The 23823-nt window shown below is 46.3% G+C and overlaps 1 protein-coding gene across 2 annotated transcripts in view; it reads left to right on the forward strand.

Moving 5' to 3' along the window:
• The window catches only part of LOC140719810 (regulating synaptic membrane exocytosis protein 3-like), a 387400-nt gene that overhangs the window by 17104 nt on the left and 346473 nt on the right, over positions 1 to 23823 (forward strand). The window lies entirely within an intron of this gene.

A 23823-nucleotide genomic window follows, 5' to 3' on the forward strand; every position in this document is an offset into this window, starting at 1 on the left:
AAGCCAGCGTTTATTGCCCTTCCCTAGTTGCCCTTGAGAAGGTGGTGATGAGCTGCCTTCTTGAGCCGCTGCGGTCCCTGAGGTGTAGGTGAACCCACAGTGCTGTTAGGGAGGGAACTCCATGATTCTGACCCAGTGGCAATGAAGGAACGGCGATGCGTTTCCAAGTCAGGATGGTGAGTGACTCGGAGGGGGAATTTCCAATAGCGGTGTTCCTGGGTATCTGCTGTTCTTGTCCTTCTAGATGGTAGTGGTTGTGGGTCTGGAAGGTGCTGAGATAGGAACTTCAGTGTGTTGTTACAGTGCATCTTGTAGATAGTACACACTGCTGTTCGTCGATGGAGGAGGGATTGGATGCTTGTAGAAGGGGTACCAATCAAGTGGGATGGTATCAAGCTTCTTGAGTATTGACGGAGCTGCACTCATCCAGGTGAGTGGCGAGTACAGGTCCACAATCCGTTATCCGAAAACCTTGGGGCCAGCTGCATTTCGGAATTCAGAATTTTTCGGATTTCAGAATTTTTCGGATTTCAGAATCCTTCCTTATTGGTTCCGGGACCCCCTACGAATACCAAATAACATGTATGCTCACGTCCCTTGTTTAACCTGCCTCAGTGCAGGTGGACTTTAGGACCCAGCTGGGCTCCAGACATATGCACATCCTCCCATATACTTTAAATCATCTCTAGATTACTTATAGTACCTAATACAATGTAAATAGTTGTTATACTGTATTGCTTAGGGAATAATGACAAGAAAATATTTTATTTCCAACAAAAACATTCAATAAAACATAAAAATACGCAGCTTCAAACAAACTGAATCCAACATTTGGTAAATGACATTGGAATAAATGTGGAACGTCACTGTCACTATAAAACTTCAGTAACTTGTCTTTCTGTTTCTTTAAATCATATACAGTGGTAGTTCCGACACCGTATTCTTCGGTAAGATGCCGCACAGACACACCACGATCAAGCTTCTGCAATAACTCCACTTTCTGCGTTACAGATGCTTCCTTCTCTTTTTCTCATTGTTACCCATAGGGTATCTGCAGCTCTTTTTGACATTTTCACAGTGAAATTAAACACAAAGTCAACAGTGAACACAAAATATCAGCGAACAGCAAATGCATGTGTAACCAGTACGAGCGCTGAGACATAACTGATGTCTGGCGGCCTCTGCTAGAGCTGCCACGTCACACCTGAGTGACGTCCGCTGTTGGCGAAAAAACTTCAGTTTTCGGAGCTTTTTGGATTTCAGAATTTCATATCGGGGTTATGGACCTGTACTCCATTACACTCCTGACTTGAGCCTTGTAGATGGTGGACACACTTTCAGGAGTCAGGAGGTGAGTTACACTCCACTGGATTCCTAGCCTTTGACCTTCTCTGGTAGCCATGGAGTTTATATGGCAGGACCAGTTCAGTTTCCTGTCAATGGTAACCCTCAGGATGTTGATAGTAGGGGATTCAGTGATGGTGATGCCACTGAATGTCAAGAAACGATGGTTAGAGCCTCGTATATGGAGGCACATATATCAGAAATACTGAATGGAGTCTTAGATTGGCACATGGATGAAAGAAAATGGAGGAAGAAAGGGTTAGATTGGTTTTATAGATTAAGAAGTAGGCACAACATTGTGGGCCGAATGGCCTGTACAGTGCTGAAATGTGCTACATTCTGTGAGACCGTGGGGCTGCATCTTGGGGGTGTAAGTGGAAAGGAGTGTAAAACTATTTGATAAAGGAGGAACCCAATTATGACAAGGAGGGGATGAGTCAACAAATGGGGGCAGGAATCACATTTCTGGAGGAATTCAGTGGTTCGAGGTGCTTCTGTGGGGGGTGGTGTAACAGAATTATTGACTTTTTGGGTCAAAACCCTGCATCAGGACTGAGAGTGGAAAGTGAGATGAGGAGAGGAGGGGGGTGGGGGAGACATGGGCCAGAGGATGATGGGCAGGTGGGAGATAGAGGCTGGCAGGTGATAGAGGGACAAGGAACAAACACCTAGATGGAGCTAGGCAGGAGGGAGGGAGGGTGAAGATGGAGACAGAGGCTGCAAAGAGATACATGGGGCACAAGGGCTGCCAGTGCTGGGATCTGATGTATGGAAGTTGATAACGGGAACTGCCTAGAGAGATGAAGGGCAGATGGGACCAGATAGGAGTGAGGATCTGGTGGGTTATATGTGTAAATAGTAGGTGTCAGCAGTAGTAACAATTGGGATAGATGGGTTGGATTGAGGAACAAGAATCACTGGGTGTGTGCTGTTAGCCCCAGTCAGAAAGAGATAGAAGTGCAAATATGTAGCAGGCTTTCTGAGAAGTACTAAAACAGTGTGGGCTCCAAACACCCTCTCACCAACAGGGGCAATAACACGGTACATAATTTAGAAGGCATGCATTTCTTAAATTGCATTCAAGAAAATGTTGCTAATCTCAAGATAGCAAACAAATTCGGAGAGATGGTAATTAATTCAAGGAATTACTCTGAGCAAGTGAAGGGGTTTTATTATGAAAGAATTTGGATGTGGCAACAGTTCAGCTAGATTTAGCAAGGAAGTGTAAGGGAGCAACAATCGGGTGGAAGTGGAAGTTCTAAATGGGGGCATTAAGTATAACCAGGCTAAGAACATAGACTGGAAACAACTGCCTTGAGGTAGTTAGATATCACATCAGCGAAGGATGAGATAAAGAGTTCTAAGCACAGGAGGTAAAGCAGCATCTATGGAGAGAGATATTTGTGATCCATGCCCTTATGTCAGAATTGGAGAAGTTACAAAGGACCAGCTGTAGGGAAGGGAGGGAGTGATTGATAGGTCGAAGAGGAGAGTCTGCACCTGAGGGGAGACCAGGAGAAGCTGAAGTCTGCACATGATAGTGACGCTGACCGAGAATGAGTGGCGAAAGGCATGGCTGGAGATGGCAGAGCTTGGAGACAATGGATACAATCTGAAGTTACCTGGAAAGGGATAACATACCAAAAGGGAACTCAACATATGATTCTGTTCTCATAGAAGGTCTTCAGACCTGAAGCCTCGCTGCTTTTTCTACAGGCAGTCCCTCAGCTCCTGAGAGACTGCAGCATTTTACATTGTTATCTCCGAATCCCAGCATCAGCTTTATCTGGATCTTGGGAACACCATCGGGAGGTGGGACCAAGGTGACTGACCTGTACCCAGAGCCAGCAGGTCAGCAGTTGATTTATGACCATAACTGGCCCAGGAGGAAAGCAGTCCAGAAGCCATAAGTTGTGTAAAAATGATGAAAGTCAGGTTTTTTGTTACATGAACAAGTACAATCTGCACAGGTGCAATGAAAAACTCATTTGCATCAGCGTCACAGGCACGTAGTGTTAGATAAGTAGCATTCACAGGAAAATTACACACTATTGTTACAAGAAAGAACACATTTAGAACAAAATACAAAATCCATTTTAGTGCAAAGTGATCAAAGTGGCCCAGCTTGATGCCCTTTGTGCTCACACCAACGCAGAAGCCAATTTTCTACAATGCATGCAAAATCAAAGAGCATCAGGGAGCAGTCGCAGTGAAGGCTGAAGGACTAGACAATGCCCCTGAAATACTGACAACCTGCACTGCAGAACTATCAGTACCTCTAGCCAAACAGTTCCATACATTATATGTCAATGACTTGGATGACGGAATTGATGTCTTTGTGGACAGGTCTGTAGACAAGATGAAGATAGATGGAGGGGCAGGGAGTGTAGAGGATGCAGAGAGTCTGCAGAAGGACTTAGAGTGGAAGAATGGGAAAAGATGTGGCAGATGGAATGTGTGCAGAGAAGTGTGTGATCATGCACTTTGGTAGAAGGAATAAAGGTGTTAGGCACATTTCTAAATTAGGAAGACACGGTAGCATAGTGGTTAGCACAACACTTTACAACACAGGCAACTCAGGTTCAATTCCCATTGCTGCCTGTAAGGAGAATGTATGTTCTCCTCAATACCATGTGGGTTTCCTCCGGGTGCTCCGGATTCCTCCCACAACCCAAAGATTGTGGTAGGTTAATTGGTCAATGTTAATTGTCCTGTGATTAGGCTAAGGTTGCTGGGCGATACAGCTCAAAGGGTTGCAGGTTTGAAAAACACAGGGATTTGTTGAAAATCCTTCTGAGTTTCTCTGAAACTCCAGCTGCATGTGGGCTGACTATGTTTTCCTGTTTGCTTTGCTCCTTATGTCGCCCTGTTGGGCTGATGTCCCTGCTGGTTTTTGTTACTGTCTTGATGAAGGCCCAGTCAGGGTAGCCACAAGCCTCTCTCAGGTACTTGTCTTTGGCTGTAATGTCAGCGCGGTGATGTAGTGTTCTGATAACCCCCAGCTTATGTTCGAATGGGTAATGAGAGTCAAACTGTAGATACAGATCTGTGTGACCTGTAACCTGCAATATCTAGATGTCCATTTTCTTTGTTAAGAACTGCACAGTCTGAAAAGGCCAGTCAATTGTTCTCCATGTCTTAGAGACATAGAAACACGGAAAATCTACGGCACATGATAGGCCCTTCGGCCCACAATGTGGTGCCGACCATGTAACCTAACCTAGAAACTGCCTAGAATTTCCCTACCACATAGTCCTCTATTTTTCTAAGCTCCATGCACCTATCTAAGACTCTCTTAAAAGACACTATTGTATTCGCCTCTACCACCTTCACTGGCAGTGCATTCCACTCACCCACCACTCTCTGTGTGAAAAAATTACCTCTGACATCCCCCTTGTACCTACTTCCAAGCACCTTACAACAATGCCCCCTTCATGTTAGTCATTTCAGTCCTGGGGAAAAGTCTCTGGCTATCCACACTATCAATGCCTCTCATCATCTTATACACCTCTATCAGGTCACCTCTCATCCTCCGCCGCTCCAAGGAGAAAAGGCCAACTTCACTGAACCTATTCTCATAAGGCATGCTCCCCAATCCAGGCAACATTCTTGTAAATCTCCTCTGCACTCTCTCTATAGCATCCACATCCTTCCTGTAGTGAGGTGACCATTACGGTGTAACTTACACATCTCGTGTAAACTTGATATCATTATTCACTGAGTTGATGTGTTCTGCGTAGGCTTTTGACCTTGACCCAGGTGTCATCCACGTACCTGAACCAAGGCTGTCCTTTTTACTTCTTCCATGGTTACAATAGGAGACACCCATGGCACAATCGTGTTTGTGCCTGTAGAAGACATCTTTCTACTTGAAATAGGTAGTGTTGAGACAAAGGTGGAGAAGTGTACATATCTGATCCAAATTGAGTGTGGTTCTACTCTCCAGGGTACTATCCTGACATAGCCACATTCTTACTGTCTTAATAGCTTCTGAAATGGGCACAAATGTGAATAAAGACGAAGCATCATATGACACCACGGTCTCATCTGTCCCATTGTCATCCCATATGACACCACGGTCTCATCTGTCCCATTGTCATACCAAATGACACCACGGTCTCATCTGTCCCATAGTCATCCCATATGACACCACAGTCTCATCTGTCCCATTGTCATCCCATATTACTCCACGGTCTCATCTGTCCCATAGTCTCCCCATATGACACCACGGTCTCATCTGTCCCATAGTCTCCCCCTATGACACCACAGTCTCATCTGTCCCATAGTCATCCCATATGACACCACGGTCTCATCTGTCCCATAGTCATCCCATATGACACCACGGTCTCATCTGTCCCATAGTCTCCCCCTATGACACCACGGTCTCATCTGTCCCATTGTCTCCCCCTATGACACCACGGTCTCATCTGTCCCATAGTCATCCAGTATGACACCACGGTCTCATCTGTCCCATTGTCATCCCATATGACACCACGGTCTCATCTGTCCCATTGTCATCCCAAATGACACCACGGTCTCATCTGTCCCATAGTCATCCCATATGACACCACAGTCTCATCTGTCCCATTGTCATCCCATATGACTCCACGGTCTCATCTGTCCCATAGTCTCCCCCTATGACACCACGGTCTCATCTGTCCCATAGTCATCCCATATGACACCACGGTCTCATCTGTCCCATAGTCATCCCATATGACACCACGGTCTCATCTGTTCCATAGTCATCCCATATGACACCACGGTCTCATCTGTCCCATAGTCTCCCCATATGACACCACGGTCTCATCTGTCCCATAGTCTCCCCATATGACACCACGGTCTCATCTGTCCCATAGTCATCCCATATGACACCACGGTCTCATCTGTCCCATAGTCTCCCCCTATGACACCACGGTCTCATCTGTCCCATTGTCATCCCATATGACACCACGGTCTCATCTGTCCCATAGCCATCCCATATGACACCACGGTCTCATCTGTCCCATTGTCATCCCATATGACACCACGGTCTCATCTGTCCCATAGTCATCCCATATGACACCACGGTCTCATCTGTCCCATAGTCTCCCCCTATGACACCACGGTCTCATCTGTCCCATAGTCATCCCGTATGACACCACGGTCTCATCTGTCCCATAGTCATCCCATATGACACCACAGTCTCATCTGTCCCATAGTCATCCCATATGACACCACGGTCTCATCTGTCCCATTGTCATCCCATATGACACCACGGTCTCATCTGTCCCATTGTCATCCCATATGACACCACGGTCTCATCTGTCCCATAGTCATCCCCTATGACACCACGGTCTCATCTGTCCCATTGTCATCCCATATGACACCACGGTCTCATCTGTCCCATAGTCATCCCATATGACTCCACGGTCTCATCTGTCCCATAGTCATCCCATATGACACCACGGTCTCATCTGTCCCATAGTCTCCCCCTATGACACCACGGTCTCATCTGTCCCATAGTCTCCCCCTATGACACCACGGTCTCATCTGTCCCATAGTCTCCCCCTATGACACCACGGTCTCATCTGTCCCATAGTCATCCCCTATGACACCACGGTCTCATCTGTCCCATAGTCTCCCCCTATGACACCACGGTCTCATCTGTCCCATAGTCTCCCCCTATGACACCACGGTCTCATCTGTCCCATAGTCTCCCCCTATGACACCCCGGTCTCATCTGTCCCATAGTCATCCCCTATGACACCACGGTCTCATCTGTCCCATTGTCTCCCCCTATGACACCACGGTCTCATCTGTCCCATAGCCATCCCATATGACACCACGATCTCATCTGTCCCATAGTCATCCCATATGACTCCACGGTCTCATCTGTCCCATAGTCATCCCCTATGACACCACGGTCTCATCTGTCCCATTGTCATCCCATATGACACCACGGTCTCATCTGTCCCATAGTCATCCCATATGACTCCACGGTCTCATCTGTCCCATAGTCATCCCATATGACACCACGGTCTCATCTGTCCCATAGTCTCCCACTATGACACCACGGTCTCATCTGTCCCATAGTCTCCCCCTATGACACCACGGTCTCATCTGTCCCATAGTCTCCCCCTATGACACCACGGTCTCATCTGTCCCATAGTCATCCCCTGTGACACCACGGTCTCATCTGTCCCATAGTCATCCCGTATGACACCACGGTCTCATCTGTCCCATAGTCTCCCCCTATGACACCACGGTCTCATCTGTCCCATAGTCTCCCCCTATGACACCACGGTCTCATCTGTCCCATAGTCTCCCCCTATGACACCCCGGTCTCATCTGTCCCATAGTCATCCCCTATGACACCACGGTCTCATCTGTCCCATTGTCTCCCCCTATGACACCACGGTCTCATCTGTCCCATAGTCATCCCATATAACACCACGGTCTCATCTGTCCCATAGTCATCCCGTATGACACCACGGTCTCATCTGTCCCATAGTCATCCCCTATGACACCACGGTCTCATCTGTCCCATTGTCTCCCCCTATGACACCACGGTCTCATCTGTCCCATAGTCATCCCATATGACACCACGGTCTCATCTGTCCCATAGTCATCCCGTATGACACCACGGTCTCATCTGTCCCATTGTCTCCCCCTATGACACCACGGTCTCATCTGTCCCATAGTCATCCCATATGACACCACGGTCTCATCTGTCCCATAGTCATCCCATATGACACCACGGTCTCATCTGTCCCATTGTCATCCCAAATGACACCACGGTCTCATCTGTCCCATTGTCATCCCAAATGACACCACGGTCTCATCTGTCCCATAGTCATCCCATATGACACCACAGTCTCATCTGTCCCATTGTCATCCCATATGACTCCACGGTCTCATCTGTCCCATAGTCTCCCCATATGACACCACGGTCTCATCTGTCCCATAGTCTCCCCCTATGACACCACGGTCTCATCTGTCCCATAGTCATCCCCTATGACACCACGGTCTCATCTGTCCCATTGTCTCCCCCTATGACACCACGGTCTCATCTGTCCCATAGTCATCCCATATAACACCACGGTCTCATCTGTCCCATAGTCATCCCGTATGACACCACGGTCTCATCTGTCCCATAGTCATCCCCTATGACACCACGGTCTCATCTGTCCCATTGTCTCCCCCTATGACACCACGGTCTCATCTGTCCCATAGTCATCCCATATGACACCACGGTCTCATCTGTCCCATAGTCATCCCGTATGACACCACGGTCTCATCTGTCCCATTGTCTCCCCCTATGACACCACGGTCTCATCTGTCCCATAGTCATCCCATATGACACCACGGTCTCATCTGTCCCATAGTCATCCCATATGACACCACGGTCTCATCTGTCCCATTGTCATCCCAAATGACACCACGGTCTCATCTGTCCCATTGTCATCCCAAATGACACCACGGTCTCATCTGTCCCATAGTCATCCCATATGACACCACAGTCTCATCTGTCCCATTGTCATCCCATATGACTCCACGGTCTCATCTGTCCCATAGTCTCCCCATATGACACCACGGTCTCATCTGTCCCATAGTCTCCCCCTATGACACCACGGTCTCATCTGTCCCATAGTCATCCCCTATGACACCACGGTCTCATCTGTCCCATTGTCTCCCCCTATGACACCACGGTCTCATCTGTCCCATAGTCATCCCGTATGACACCACGGTCTCATCTGTCCCATTGTCATCCCATATGACACCACGGTCTCATCTGTCCCATTGTCATCCCATATGACACCACGGTCTCATCTGTCCCATTGTCATCCCAAATGACACCACGGTCTGATCTGTCCCATAGTCATCCCATATGACACCACAGTCTCATCTGTCCCATTGTCATCCCATATGACTCCACGGTCTCATCTGTCCCATAGTCTCCCCATATGACACCACGGTCTCATCTGTCCCATAGTCTCCCCATATGACACCACGGTCTCATCTGTCCCCTAGTCTCCCCATATGACACCACGGTCTCATCTGTCCCATAGTCATCCCATATGACACCACGGTCTCATCTGTCCCATAGTCATCCCATATGACACCACGGTCTCATCTGTTCCATAGTCATCCCATATGACACCACGGTCTCATCTGTCCCATAGTCTCCCCATATGACACCACGGTCTCATCTGTCCCATAGTCTCCCCATATGACACCACGGTCTCATCTGTCCCATAGTCTCCCCCTATGACACCACGGTCTCATCTGTCCCATAGTCATCCCATATGACACCACGGTCTCATCTGTCCCATAGTCTCCCCCTATGACACCACGGTCTCATCTGTCCCATTGTCATCCCATATGACACCACGGTCTCATCTGTCCCATAGTCATCCCATATGACACCACGGTCTCATCTGTCCCATAGTCATCCCATATGACACCACGGTCTCATCTGTCCCATTGTCATCCCATATGACACCACGGTCTCATCTGTCCCATAGTCATCCCATATGACACCACGGTCTCATCTGTCCCATAGTCATCCCCTATGACACCACGGTCTCATCTGTCCCATAGTCTCCCCCTATGACACCACGGTCTCATCTGTCCCATTGTCATCCCATATGACACCACGGTCTCATCTGTCCCATTGTCATCCCATATGACTCCACGGTCTCATCTGTCCCATAGTCATCCCATATGTAGCTGGAGTTTCAGAGACATTCAGAAGGGCTTTCAACACTAAAGCCCTGTGTTTTTTAAACTTACAAACACACTTAGACAGGAGCTCGTCCACCCCAAGGATCCTATACCCAAACGTAAACAGAGCAATATTGTAAATGCTATTCAATGAGATCTGTATGTCGGCGAGACAAAGCAAACACTTCACAAATGGATGGCCGAGCATAGGAGGGCTAACACCTCAGACCAAGACTCAGTGGTATATCTACACCTAAAGGACAAGGGACACTCCTTTGATGATAACAATGTGAACATTTTGGATAGGGAGGACAGGTGGTTTGAAAGAGGGGTTAAAAAAGCCATTTTTGTCAAACTGGAGAAACCCATCCATGAACAGAGGGGGTGGAATACAACAACACCTATCACTACTTACAACACGGTCCTAACATCTCTTATCCGGTGTCTCCACAACAGTTCACACCATTCATGCAAAAATAAGACTAATGAGCCTCTCATTACCTCTACAACTCTTAGCAACCCTCATGTGATTGCTGTACCTTTAAACAACTCAGAGAGTTTCTTAGCTGGAAAACTACCCACCATGGATCATAACTGAAGGAGCCTCTCGGATGAGTGGTGAAATATCTTCTAGACAACACAGCAAGGCCAGTTGCCTTGATTTACTACTGCTTGAAATTCATTTTGAGAGGACGATAACATAAAAGCAAGAATGCAATGTTGAGGCTTTGGTCAGACCAGACTTGGCGTATTGTCCTGACGAAGGGTCTCGGCCCATTTGTTGTGTGTTGACGTATTGTGAGCAGTTTTGGGCCTCTGATCTCGGACAGGATGTTATGGCATTGGAGAGTGTCCTCAGGAGGTTCAAGAATGTGCTTGGGAATGATAGAGTTAATCTATGAGGAATGTTTAATGGCTCTGGGCCTACACTTGAAGAAGTTTAGAAACTGGAAGAACTAGATAGAGTGGACATTGAATGGATGTTTCCTTTTGTGAGGGAGTCTAGGACCAGGGACCACAGCCTCAGAATAAAAGGATGTCCCTTTAGAACAGAGATGAGGAGTAATTTCTTTTGCCAGGGGGTGGTTAATCTGTGGAATTCATTACTACAAACAGCTGTGGAGGCTGTGTGTACTTAAAGCAGAAGCTGATGGGTTCTTGATCAGTTAGGGTGCCAAAGGTTATGGGGAGAAGGCAGGAGAATGGGGTTGAGAGGGATAATACATTGGTAATTATGGAATTGCAGAATGGAATTGATTGGCCAAATGGCCTAATTCTGTTCCAATGTCTAAAGGCTTTATGATCTTATACAGTTAAAATATTGGCTTTGTCCTGTAATGTGGAACATTGCCCAGGAATGTTCTATTCACAAAGAGAATGACAAACTAGCTTCTGCCTAGTCAGCAATAGGCTGCTCACCAATGAGGTTTCTCCCGAACTACTCACTCCAGATCTCGATACATCTTTGATGCAGACACGGACCGAAGTGTTTGATTCTAGTGGGGAGGTGGGAGTGAATATCCTTCACCTTAAGCTAGCACTTGGATTAGTGTGGCCTCATGGAGCCCTGCTCCCTACGTGGAATCAATTAGGAAGGGAAAAAGAGTCCGGTGGTTGAAGGCAGGGGAAGATGGGTGGGGATGCTGGAGGGTAATCATCCCAGTGACTGGCCCAAACATCACTGCAGAACCTTCCTGAAGCAGTGACCTTTACCCAATCTTCCACCGCTTTAGGGTCAGAGGTGGGCATGTCTTCCAGTGACTGTACGTCAAAATCAAAGTCAAGTTTACTGTCATTTGCATTTATACACAGGTGCAACGAATCACTTACTGGCAACAACATCACAGGCACAAACATCAGATGATCAGCATTCACAGGAAATTCAGTTTCAATTCCTCAGACAATGAAGCAGCCCATGCCTACATGCAGCAAGAGCTGGGCAATAAACTGGCTGATAAGCAGGGGGAGGAAAACCAGTAATGGTCAGTCACTGTCCATCTCCAGCATAACTGAGTCTGACCTCCTGCAGGTGCTGAGACCCCACCCTCAATACCCTGGGAGATCACCAGTACCTCGAATCTCAACTGCACCAGCTTCCTGGATGCTGCGGCAACAAGAGCAGGTCCTATCTCCACAACAGAGTGCCTGCAGATGATATTGGAGGCGTCCCTTCATCCACAGAATGTGGAGGGAGTTAGGTTAGAGTGAGTGGGAGTGTAAGATGGTCAACGTCTGGCAGCAGTTAGAAGCCAGTAGGTCTGGAGCGAGTGAAAGGCCAGAAGGATGGTACAGGTAATTAGTGAATTTTGGAGATCAAAGAAAGGAGCAGCAGTGAGAGGCAGAAACTCCTAGCCATAGAAATGGCGTGACGGTGATAGATAGATAGATAGATAGATACTTTATTCATCCCCATGGGGAAATTCAACTTTTTTCCAATGTCCCATACACTTATTGTAGCAAAACTAATTACATACAATACTTAACTCAGTAAAAAAATATGATATGCATCTAAATCACTATCTCAAAAAGCATTAATAATAGCTTTTAAAAAGTTCTTAAGTCCTGGCGGTTGAATTGTAAAGCCTAATGGCATTGGGGAGTATTGACCTCTTCATCCTGTCTGAGGAGCACTGCATCGATAGTAACCTGTCGCTGAAACTGCTTCTCTGTCTTTGGATGGTGCTATGTAGAGGATGTTCAGAGTTATCCATAATTGACCGTAGCCTACTCAGCGCCCTTCGCTCAGCTACCGATGTTAAACTCTCCAGTACTTTGCCCACAACAGAGCCCGCCTTCCTTACCAGCTTATTAAGACGTGAGGCGTCCCTCTTCCTAATGCTTCCTCCCCAACACGCCACCACAAAGAAGAGGGCGCTCTCCACAACTGACCTATAGAACATCTTCAGCATCTCACTACAGACATTGAATGATGCCAACCTTCTTAGGAAGTACAGTCGACTCTGTGCCTTCCTGCACAAGGCATCCTGTGCAGTTCAACATGATGGAGTTCAACATCCTGTTGGGCTTGGAACCCAGATGAAGACATGGGTGTGAAGCTCAAGTTTCACCTCTAGGTAATAGAGAGTGGAAGGCCACCAGGACTGGTGGCAATACCATTCCTTGGAGAGAGCGTCAGAGGAAAGTGAAGGGTGGGGGAGAAAGGTTAGGAGGGGTACTGCAAGCTGTTGAAGTTTGCTTATCTTTGCCATAAGAAAGGAAGGGTAAAAGTCACTGGTGCAGCGAAGTTTGAATTGCAGACTATGACAACTCCGAGTTGTTGCAGACAGGTCCAGATGATGAATGACTGAGGCACGGCGTTAAGCTCAATTACATAACACAGTGATAACACTGAAGTAGCCCTGAGAAGCACTGAAGAGTGTGAGAGTACCGGCGATTCAATGGGAACGTGATCTGTGAGGAGGGGCACTTCAGTTACCAGGATGAGTTGGAGCCGGAGACTTGCTCAGGAAGGAGATGTAGAAATGAATTTTGGTCAACAGCTTATTAAAGGCACGGAGAGAAATCAGAAACTACTGAAACTGAACAAGGAAAAGGGGGTAGACAGAAATCCCACTAAAGGACACAAGAGAACTTCAAGTGTGGAAGAGATGAGACCATGATTCACCAGTTGGGGGAAAAAAAAACTGAAGATGCTGGAAAACTGTATTTAAAAAGAATATGTTCTAAAGATGCGGCAGGTTAGGCAGCCTGTGAGAGAAACAGAGTCAGAATTAATTTGAGAAGAATTGGCACGTCACCAAAGACTCTCACAAATTTCTGCAGACGTACTGCAGAGAGCATTCTAACAGGTTGCATCACTGTCTGATGTGGGGGGGGGGGGGGGTTGGTGGTGGAGCACCACACAGGATCAGAAAAAAACTGCAGAAAGTTGTAAACACAGCCAGCTCCACATGAGGACAGCCTCCCCAGAACAGAGGATTTCTTGAAGGAGCAATGTCTTAAAAAGGTGGCATCCATTATTAAGGACCCCCATCACCCCGGGACATGCCCTCTTCTCATTGCTACCATCAAGGAGGAGGTACAGGAGCTGAAGACACCCACTCAATGTTTTAGGCACAGATTCTTCCCCTCCGCCTTTAGATTTATGGAAGGACAATGAATCCATGTACACCATCTCACTACTTTTTCTTTTTTATTTGCTGTCTTTTTGCACCACTTGATTAACTTACTTCTTAAAACATATTTCTTATTGTAATGTTGAGTGAGGGTCTCCACGCTGCTGTACCTCCTCCCTGACGGCAGTAATAAGAACCGACTCTAAGACCATAAGACATAGGAGCAGAATTAGGCCATTTGCTCCATCGAGTCTGCTTTGTCATTCCATCATGGCTGATTATTAACCCTATCAGCACCATTCTCCTGCCTTCTCCCTGTAACCTTTGACAGCCAGACTAATCAAGAACCTCTGCTTTAAATATATCCAATGACTCGGCCTCCATAGCTGTCCGTGGCAATGAATTCCGGAGATTCACTTAGTTCTGCTGAAATAATTCCTCCTCATCGCTGTTCTAAAGATAGATAGATAGATAGATAGATAGATAGATAGATACTTTATTCATCCCCATGGGGAAATACAACTTTTTTTCCAATGTCCCATACACTTGTTGTAGCAAAACTAATAACATACAATACTTAACTCAGTAAAAAATATGATATGCATCTAAATCACTATCTCAAAAAGCATTAATAATAGCTTTTAAAAAGTTCTTAAGTCCTGGCGGTTGAATTGTAAAGCCTAATGGCATTGGGGAGTATTGACCTCTTCATCCTGTCTGAGGAGCATTCCATCGATAGTAACCTGTCGCTGAAACTGCTTCTCTGTCTCTGGATGGTGCTATGTAGAGGATGTTCAGAGTTTTCCATAATTAACCGTAGCCTACTCATTTCAAAGGGACGTCATTTCGTTCTGAGACTGTGCTCTTTGGCATTAGACTCCCATGCTAAAGGAAAGATAACTCGTTACCCATTACTCATTGTAGAGGCAGCCCAGACAACCTCATTAGATTGCATGATGGCTGATTCTGTATTGGCATCCTCCAATTAGATTGCGAGTTATTATGCAACAATATTGCACACAAAGGCTTTGCCTAGATTCCACCTAATAATCAAGTCCCACAGATGGTGTTACAGTCCTGTAAGTTAGTCACTCATCAACCTTAATTAAACTGATGTCTGTAACTCACCTCATGGTTGTGTTCTCATCATAAACCTCCCAAAGTTCCACTCTGAACACCTAGATGTTAGATCTCCACTTTTCTCCTTAGACTGATGAGAACCAACTCTAGGAGGTGGCAGATGCAGTGGCACTTACTGGAACATTCTCCAAAACCTGATCCCTAAAGGAAAACAAAGTTTTACCAGATTAACATCCAGGAAGAGTGTATAGGTTTAAGATCAGAGATAAGAGATTTAAAAGGCACATTAGGGGCAGTGTCCATTTTTGGAATGAACTGTCATGGATTGTGGTTGAGATAGAAACATTTAAAAGCCATCTAGGGAAGTACCTGGATAGTAGAAGTTTAGAGGGCTCTGGGCCAAACAAGGCATCCTGCTACCCTGAGATTAGAATAATCCCTGAAGACTGGTGCCACTCCAAAGTCATTGTAATTGAAAAAGCGGGGAAACCGCTCAGGGATGCCAGATGTTACTGTACAATAGATTCATCAACCATAGAGTTAATGTGTTGGGGCAGGTGATAGTTACCCAGCTAAAAGCAGTCTGGGAAGCGGCCCTTCCTCATGAAGGAGTTAGCTTCAGTGAGGGAAGTTTCTCTGACCAGGTCCCAGGACTCACTCCTGAAACGTGGTTCATTCTCCACAACTGCATTGCCCTCCAGCAATTCCAGTCTTCTCATTCACAAAGACTGAGCGAAGCCTTCAAATCACACCAGCCATCCAGGCCCAGAGGCACAAGCCCAGTCTCCTGGTAGAAGGAACTGTGGACTCAGCCAATATATGGAACAAATATTCCCACATGGACCTCTGGCTTCACCCTCCCCCAGACCACAGGCCAACAGTGAATCCTCTGAGGTCATGTCGCAGACAATGTCACCACCCGCTTCACTAGTGGGAGACGTTCATAGACCCCAAGGACCACAGTGGCAAGAGATATATTGCATCAAGAGGCCACATGAGATCAAGAACAAGCACTTAAACTGCGAATTTTAAATTGGTTTAGCAATCACATGTACTTGAAAAATATTGTTTTACATGCTATCTATAATGATCACTCCATCACATCAATGCAGTACTTGATTGAATGGTGGAACAGACTCATTGAGCTGAATGGCTTAACAGTGCTCTTAAATCTCATGGACTTGTGGCATAACTTTGAAATTCACATGTCCTGCAAATACTGTCATTATAGTTTAACAGTATACTAAGATTGACCCCACGCCCCCCAAGTACATTGAAACATGATCCAAGTTCCCCGGAAGGAATATTGCTCAGGTAATGGTACCATGGTGTGCAACCTTTGAGGGAAAGCTCTCTCTTTGGGGAGACACATTGACTCGTAATGGAAGGTGCCCAGTCGCATGTTCCAAGAGCACAAAGCAATCCTTTCACTCATTTGTTGCGGAAGGGTTGTTTTCCAGTCCCATAATGCTGGCGAAGAAGCACAATGTGATTGCATTTCCAGGTGACGGTGCGGGTGGGGTGCTATGGTGAGGGTGCACCTGCAGAAGATGGGTGCCTTTGCGTTGACACCTAGGGACTGGTAAAGAGGGAGGCGGTGAGACAGTGACTGAGGTTGTGAATCAGTGTCAGAATGTTTAACGCCCCACTTCACAGCTTCCCCACTGGCTCGCCAGCTGCTGCTTCGTGTGGTTGCAATATGCTGGTGGAAATAAAGCTGTGAAAACATTGCCTTGCCTACCTTCACCCAGTTAAAGCTTTAATCCAACAGTCCCCACTTTCGAGCATCAGCCTGGTCCCAGCCCAGAATTCCTCACTTCCCAATCCACGGGAGAGCTTTCCGGATGTTCACACTCGCAGCCGACAGGAGGAATGGCCTGATTGATTAGTGAGGGTACAGAGGAACATGGATGATACTGGGGACATCTACTGCAACTGGAAAAGCAAACTTTCACACACAGTAAGAAACAATGAACAATATAGGAATCTACAGCAGATCACAGGCCCTTCGGCCCACAATGTTGTGCCGGCCACAATGAAGGACAAACATAATGGGAGTTTGGTAACTAAGGAAGAAGTGGAAGGAGCTCTGGAGTGAACCACTGCATCAGTCGACAAGGCAAGTGGAACTCTGGGATCTGGCCAAGCCGCACTCAATCAAATACTGGAGCAAAGCATAGTCGGACCTTGAGGGTGATCCTTGTATATTTTGTTTTGCACATTAAAACAAAGTGAATCAGGGACAGAGTGACTGTGTACCTGGACAGACGTTGGCTAATCAGAAAGAGGCAGCACGGATACTTAAAGACAAGAAATTCTGCAGATGCTGGAAATCCAGAGTAACACACACAAAATAACGAGGGACTCAGCAGGTCAGGCAGCACCAGAGGAGGGGAATGAACAGTTGATGTTTCAGGCTGAGACACTTCATCAGTACTGACAAAGGGTCTTGGCCTGAAATAATGACTATTTATTCCTCTCCATAGATGCTGCCTGACCTGCTGAAGTCTTCTATCATTTTGTGTGTGTTATTATGGAATCTTAAAGGGTAATTGATATATATGAAGCCCAGAAGAGTTGTTGAGGATATAATTAATGCGCTAGAGGATGCCAAGTCCACAGTTGTTATTCCTATAATTTACATCAGGGACTTAGTAAGATTCCTCATAATAGGTTGTTAACAATGACGTGATATTACGGAATTTCAGAAAATCTATTAATGGTTAAATGATTTGAAATAAAGAGAAGTGAAACGGAGACACCTCTTTCTCCCTTACTGGGGAGAGAGAGAGCCTGTGGTATGTCGAATTCCGGGTGAACAATGTAGTCTTTGGGATAACTGCGAGTCCATGTCTCTGCTGTTGCTTTGCTCACACTTGAGTGCTCGGTGGGGGGCACCAATGCTTTATTTTGCCGGTGGGGGGAGGGGGAAGTTGCTGCTTGCTGCCACTAATGTGCAGGAGGGAGGGGAGCTGGAGGGGGGAGGACTTTGGGGCTCTAACATTTAACGGTCATTCATTCTTTGGGGCACTCCTCTCTTTTCATGGATGGTTGTGAAGAACAAGCATTTCAGGATGTATATTGTATACACTTCTCTGACATTAAATGTACCTTTGAAACCTTTGAGACTACACTGACCAACCTGTCTTGTGGTGTCACACAGTGATCTGTACTGATGTCTCCAATATTCAGTGCCATTGTCAGTGGCTTGGATGTAGGAACTGAAAGTAATTTACCCAGATTTGCTGTTGACAGCTGGCACTGTAGTTAGCACAGAAGCACAATGCTGTGAAGAGACATTTATAGATTAAAGGATTTGTGAAAACTGTAAGAAAGCATGAAGTGATCCTCTTTGGCTAACACCTCCAGATGGTGACAAGCTAGAGAAGAACAGAGTGTTTCAGGGGTCCTGAAGCCCACAAAGTAATGGCTGCCCCAGTGGCCCATGAGATCTTTGTTAAGGTCTTAGAACCACATCTATGGCAGATGTAGATCCATCCATCTTTCTGTCATCGGCATGTCATGAAAAACACACAAGTTCAATATCTATTTTAACTTCTCGTAAGGTGAAATTCAGAGGGTGATTGTAGAGATTTGTACTTGTGATTGGATGCCTGTGATTAGTGGCATTCCACTGGGATCTGTTCTTTGATCTTTGATGTCTGTAATTTGGATGTGGATGGAGCATGACAGCAAGCTTGCAAATGACATGAAGATAGGTGGAGTTGTTGTCAGAAGGGGGGATGATCTTAGGCTACAAGCTGATATCACTGGTCTGAGAAATGATAGATGGAATTTAATGTAGATAAGTGCGAGGTGACACACTTTGTTAGTACATACTCCATGAATGGTAAAGAGACAAAGGAGATGTAGATGCTGAAATCAGCAACAGAGACCAAACTCAGCACATCAACCAGTATCTATAGAGGCAAGTGAGTGGTTGCGACCCTGTTTCAAGACTGTGAGAGTCAAGGGAGATCACAGGTACATAGAAGCTACATTTACATTCCAACAGCGGCTGATTATAAGCAAGCATTTGCAAAATTGCACAATGTTGTCTGCAAGCAAGAAACAACCCATGCCACTGCTTTTCAAACTTTAACTAGGCCTGTTTGAGAAAAAACCCAGCATGTAACCTATTGCACCAACACACTAGACCACTGCTACACTGTGATAAGGAAAGCCCATATCGCTCCTTCCCAGGGCTGGATTTTGGCAACTCAGATCATTTGGCTGTATTCCTGCTACCTGCATATAGATAGACCCTAAAGAGGAAGGCATTCAAAGGTGGTTGTGGGAGGCAGAGAAATGGTTACAGGATGGCCCTGAGTAAGTGGACTAGGCTGTGTTCAAGAACTCATTTGAGGACCTGAATGACTGTACCAGACTTTATTAAAACAGCTTTGGGTGAGTCTGTCCCCACAAAATTGTTCAGTGTCTACCCCAATCAGAAGCCTTGGATGGACAATGAAGCAATGAATTTGCTGAGAGCCAAATCAGAGGCATTCAAGTCTGGAGATCAAGAATGCTACAGGAGGTGCAGATATGGTCTCCGGAAAGGCATCTCTTGGGCAAAGTGGAGACTCCGGACTGGACTGGAAACAAGGGATGCTCGGCTGCTGTGGCAGGGTGTGAATCCCATAAACATTAAAACTTGTGGCATAGGGACAGCAGAGCTTTGCTTCCAGGTGAGCTCAATGTCTTCAATGCTCGCTTTGACCACCAGAACAGGGAGGAACCCTGCCCTCCCATATCTCCCTTTGGTCTCAGTATCACGTGTGGGCTGCCTTCAAGAGAGTAAATCTAAGGAAAGTGTCCAGTCTGGACGGAGTAACTGGTCGATTACCGAAGACCTGTGCCGACAAACTGACTGGTGTGTTCACAGATATTTTCAAGCTCTTGCTCTGGCAGTGTGTGGTACCCACCTGCTTCAAGCAGGCTTCGATCATACTGGTGGCCAAGAAGAGTAACCCTTCTAAATTACCATCACCCAGTGGCACTCACATCCACAGTGACCCATGACTCTGCTGCAACACACAGCTAGAACCACATCATCAAGTTCGCCGATGACACGACCGTGGTGGGTCTCATCAGCAAGAACGATGAGTCAGCTTACAGAGAGGAGGTGCAGCGGCTAACGGACTGGTGCAGAGCCAACAACCTGTCTCTGAATGTGAACAAAACAAAAGGGATGGTTGTTGACTTCAGGAGGGCACGGAGTGACCACTCCCCACTGAACATCGACAGCTCCTCGGTAGAGATCGTTAAGAGCACCAAATTTCTTGGTGTTCACCTGACGGAGAATCTCACCTGGTCCCTCAACACTAGCTCCAGAGCAAAGAAAGCCCAGCAGCATCTCTACTTTCTGCAAAGGCTGAGGAAAGTCCATCTCCCACCCCCCATCCTCATCACATTCTACAGGGGTTGTATTGAGAGCATCCTGAGCAGCTGCATCACTGCCTCGTACAGAAATTGCACCATCTCAGATCGCAAGACCCTGTGAGATAGTGAGGTCAGCTGAGAAGATCATCGGGGTCTCTCTTCCCGCCATTACAGACATTTACACAACACGCTGCATCCACAAAGCAAACAGCATTATGAAGGGTCCCACACACCCCTCATACAAACTCTTCTCCCTCCTGCCGTCTGGGAAAAGGCTCCGAAGCATTCGGGCTCTCACGACCAGACTATGTAACAGTTTCTTCCCCCAAGCTATCAGACTCCTCAATACCCAGAGCCTGGACTGACACCAACTTACTGCCCTCTGCTGTCTTGTTTACTATTTATTGTAATGCCTGCACTGTTTTGTGTGCTTTATGCAGTCATGGGTAGGTCTGTAGTCTAGTGTAGTTTTTGTGTGTGTTGTTTTTCACGTAGTTCAGTGTAGTTTTTGTACTGTTTCATATAGCACCATGGTCCTGAAAAACATCTCATTTTTACTGTGTACTGTACCAGCAGTTATGGTTGAAATGACAATAAAAAGGGACTTGGCTTGACTTGACTTGATGAAGTGTTTTGAGAGGCTGGTGTTGAAGCATATCAGCTCTTGTCTGAGTGGCAACTTGATCTGCTCCAATTTCCCTACCGAAACAACAGGTCTACAGCAGATGCTATCTTGCTGGCTCTTCACACAACCCTGCAACATCAGAATGCTCTTTATTGATTACAGTCAGCATTTAATACCATCATCACCTCCAACTAATCAGTATACTCTGACCTGGGCCTCAATACCCCCTTGCGCAACTGGATCCTGGATTTCCTTACTTATAGACCACAGTCAGTTCATATTGGCAAAAACATCTCCTCCACAATCTGCATCAGCACAGGAGCACCACAGGGATGTGTGCTTAGCACCCTGCTCTTCTTGCTTTGCACCTATGACTATGTAGCTAAGCACAGCTCCAACAAGTTTGCTAGTGACATCACTGTTGTGGGCTGTATCAAAGGTGGTGATGAATCAGCATACAGAACGGAGATTGAAAATCTGGCTGAGTGGTGTCATAACAACAACCTCTCACTCAACATCAACAAGACCAAGGAACTGATTGTAGGCTTCAGGAGAGGGAAACCAGAGGTCCGTGAGCCAGTAATCACCAGAGGATCTGAGGTGGAGAGGGTCAGTAGCTTTAAAATCCTAGATGTCACTATCTCAGAGGACCTGTCCTGGATGCATCATATAAACGTTATTATGAAGAAAGCACGACAGTGCCTTTACTTCCTCAGGAGTCTGTGGTGATTTGACATGTTATTGAAAACCTTGGCAAAGGTAGGATGTGTGGTGTAAAGTGAGCCTACTGGCTGCATCATGGCCTGGTACGGGAACGCCAATACCTTTGAGAGGAAGCTCCTACAAAAGGTAGTGGATTCGGCCCGGTACATCACGGATAAATCCCTCCCAACCATTGAGCACATCTACATGAAACTTTGCCATAGGAAAGCAGCATCCATCATCAAAGATCCTCACCACCCAGGCCGTGCCCTTTCCTCGCTGCTGGCATTAAGTAGGTACAAGAGCCTCAGGAATCACACCACCAGGTTCAAAAACAATTACTACCACTCGACCATCAGGCTCTTGAGCAAAAGGGGATAACTACACTCATTTTATTTCTGGTGTTCCCACAACCAATGGTCTCACTTCAAAGACTTTTTATTTTGCTATTTCATTCTCATTATTTATTGCTATTTATTTATATTTGCATTTACACAGTTTGTTGTTCATCAATCCTGTTTACAATTACTGTTCTGTAGATTTACTAAGTATGCCTGCAGAAAGAGAATCTCAGGGTTGTATGTACTCTGATAATATATTTTACTTTCAGCTTTGAAGTGAGAGACAAGTGGTGAGGCTGGGCTGCTATGGAAGAAAGTAAGATGGGGGATGAGGAGTTAATAGAGCCAGGTGGGGACAGATAAGGGAGAGATGATGGCTAGATGGAGCCAGGTGGGGAGAGATAAGGGAGAGATGATGGCTAGATGGAGCCAGGTGGGGACAGATAAGGGAGAGATGATGGCTAGATGGAGCCAGGTGGGAGAGGCTATCGAGTCCAGATAATGGGATGGTGGAGCGGTGGAAAGGCCTCACTTGGAGTACTGTGAGTAGTTTTGGGCCCTCTTATCTTAGAAATGAAGTGCTGAAACTGGGGAGGGGAGATCAAAGGATGTTGTTGAAAATGATTCCAGGATTGAATGGCTTGTCATCTGAAGAGCGTTTGATGGCCCTGGGCCTGTATTCACTCAAAATCAGAAGAATGAAGGGTGACCTCATTGAAACCTGTCGAATGGTGAAAGGGCTTGATAGAGTGGATGTGGAGAGGGTGTTTCCTATGGTGGGAGAGCCTCAGACTAGAGGACACAGCCTCAGAATAGAGGGGCATCCTTTTATAACAGAGATGAGGAGGAATTTCTTCAGCCAGAGTGATGAGTCTGTGGAATTCTTTGCCACAGGCATTTGTGGAGGACATCTTTATGTGTATTTAAAGCAGAGATTGATAGATTCTTGTTTAGTAAGGGCATGAGGGGATATGGGGAAAAGGCAGGAAACTGGGTCTGAGAGAAACATTCGATTAGCCATGATGAAGTGGTGAAGCAGACCGGATGGGCCAAATGATATAATTCTGCTCCGATATCTTATGGTTTATGGTTTTACCACAAGTATTGCTATGGTCTATGCAAGTCCCCATGGGTGTATCTTTGATTTGTAGGAAGTAGGAGGAATTGAAAGAGTGTAGGGACAGAGAGCATATATATGAAGAAAGGGATCTTGTAGTACAAGTCCAAAGAGCTTTGAAGATATTGCACAGGCAGATAACATGGTCAAGAAGATATTTGGAATGTTGGCCTTTATTATTCAGGGCACTGAATAAAAGAGCTGGGAGGTTATGTTTCGACTTTATAACTCCTTGGTCAGACATCATCTGGAGTTCTGGTCACCACAGCATTGGAAAGGTGCTACACCACTGGAGAAGGTGAAGACAATGCCTAGGATAGAGCGTTTCAGTATGAAAAGAGACTGGAGAGGCTGGGTGTGTTTTATCTGGAGCCAAGGGAGGTTATTAGGAGGCATGGCTGAGGTATATAAAATTATGAGTGGTATCAAGGGAGCAGACGACAGGAAATTATT

Source organism: Hemitrygon akajei, chromosome 32 (genome assembly GCF_048418815.1).
Source record: "Hemitrygon akajei chromosome 32, sHemAka1.3, whole genome shotgun sequence".
NCBI lineage: Eukaryota > Metazoa > Chordata > Chondrichthyes > Myliobatiformes > Dasyatidae > Hemitrygon > Hemitrygon akajei.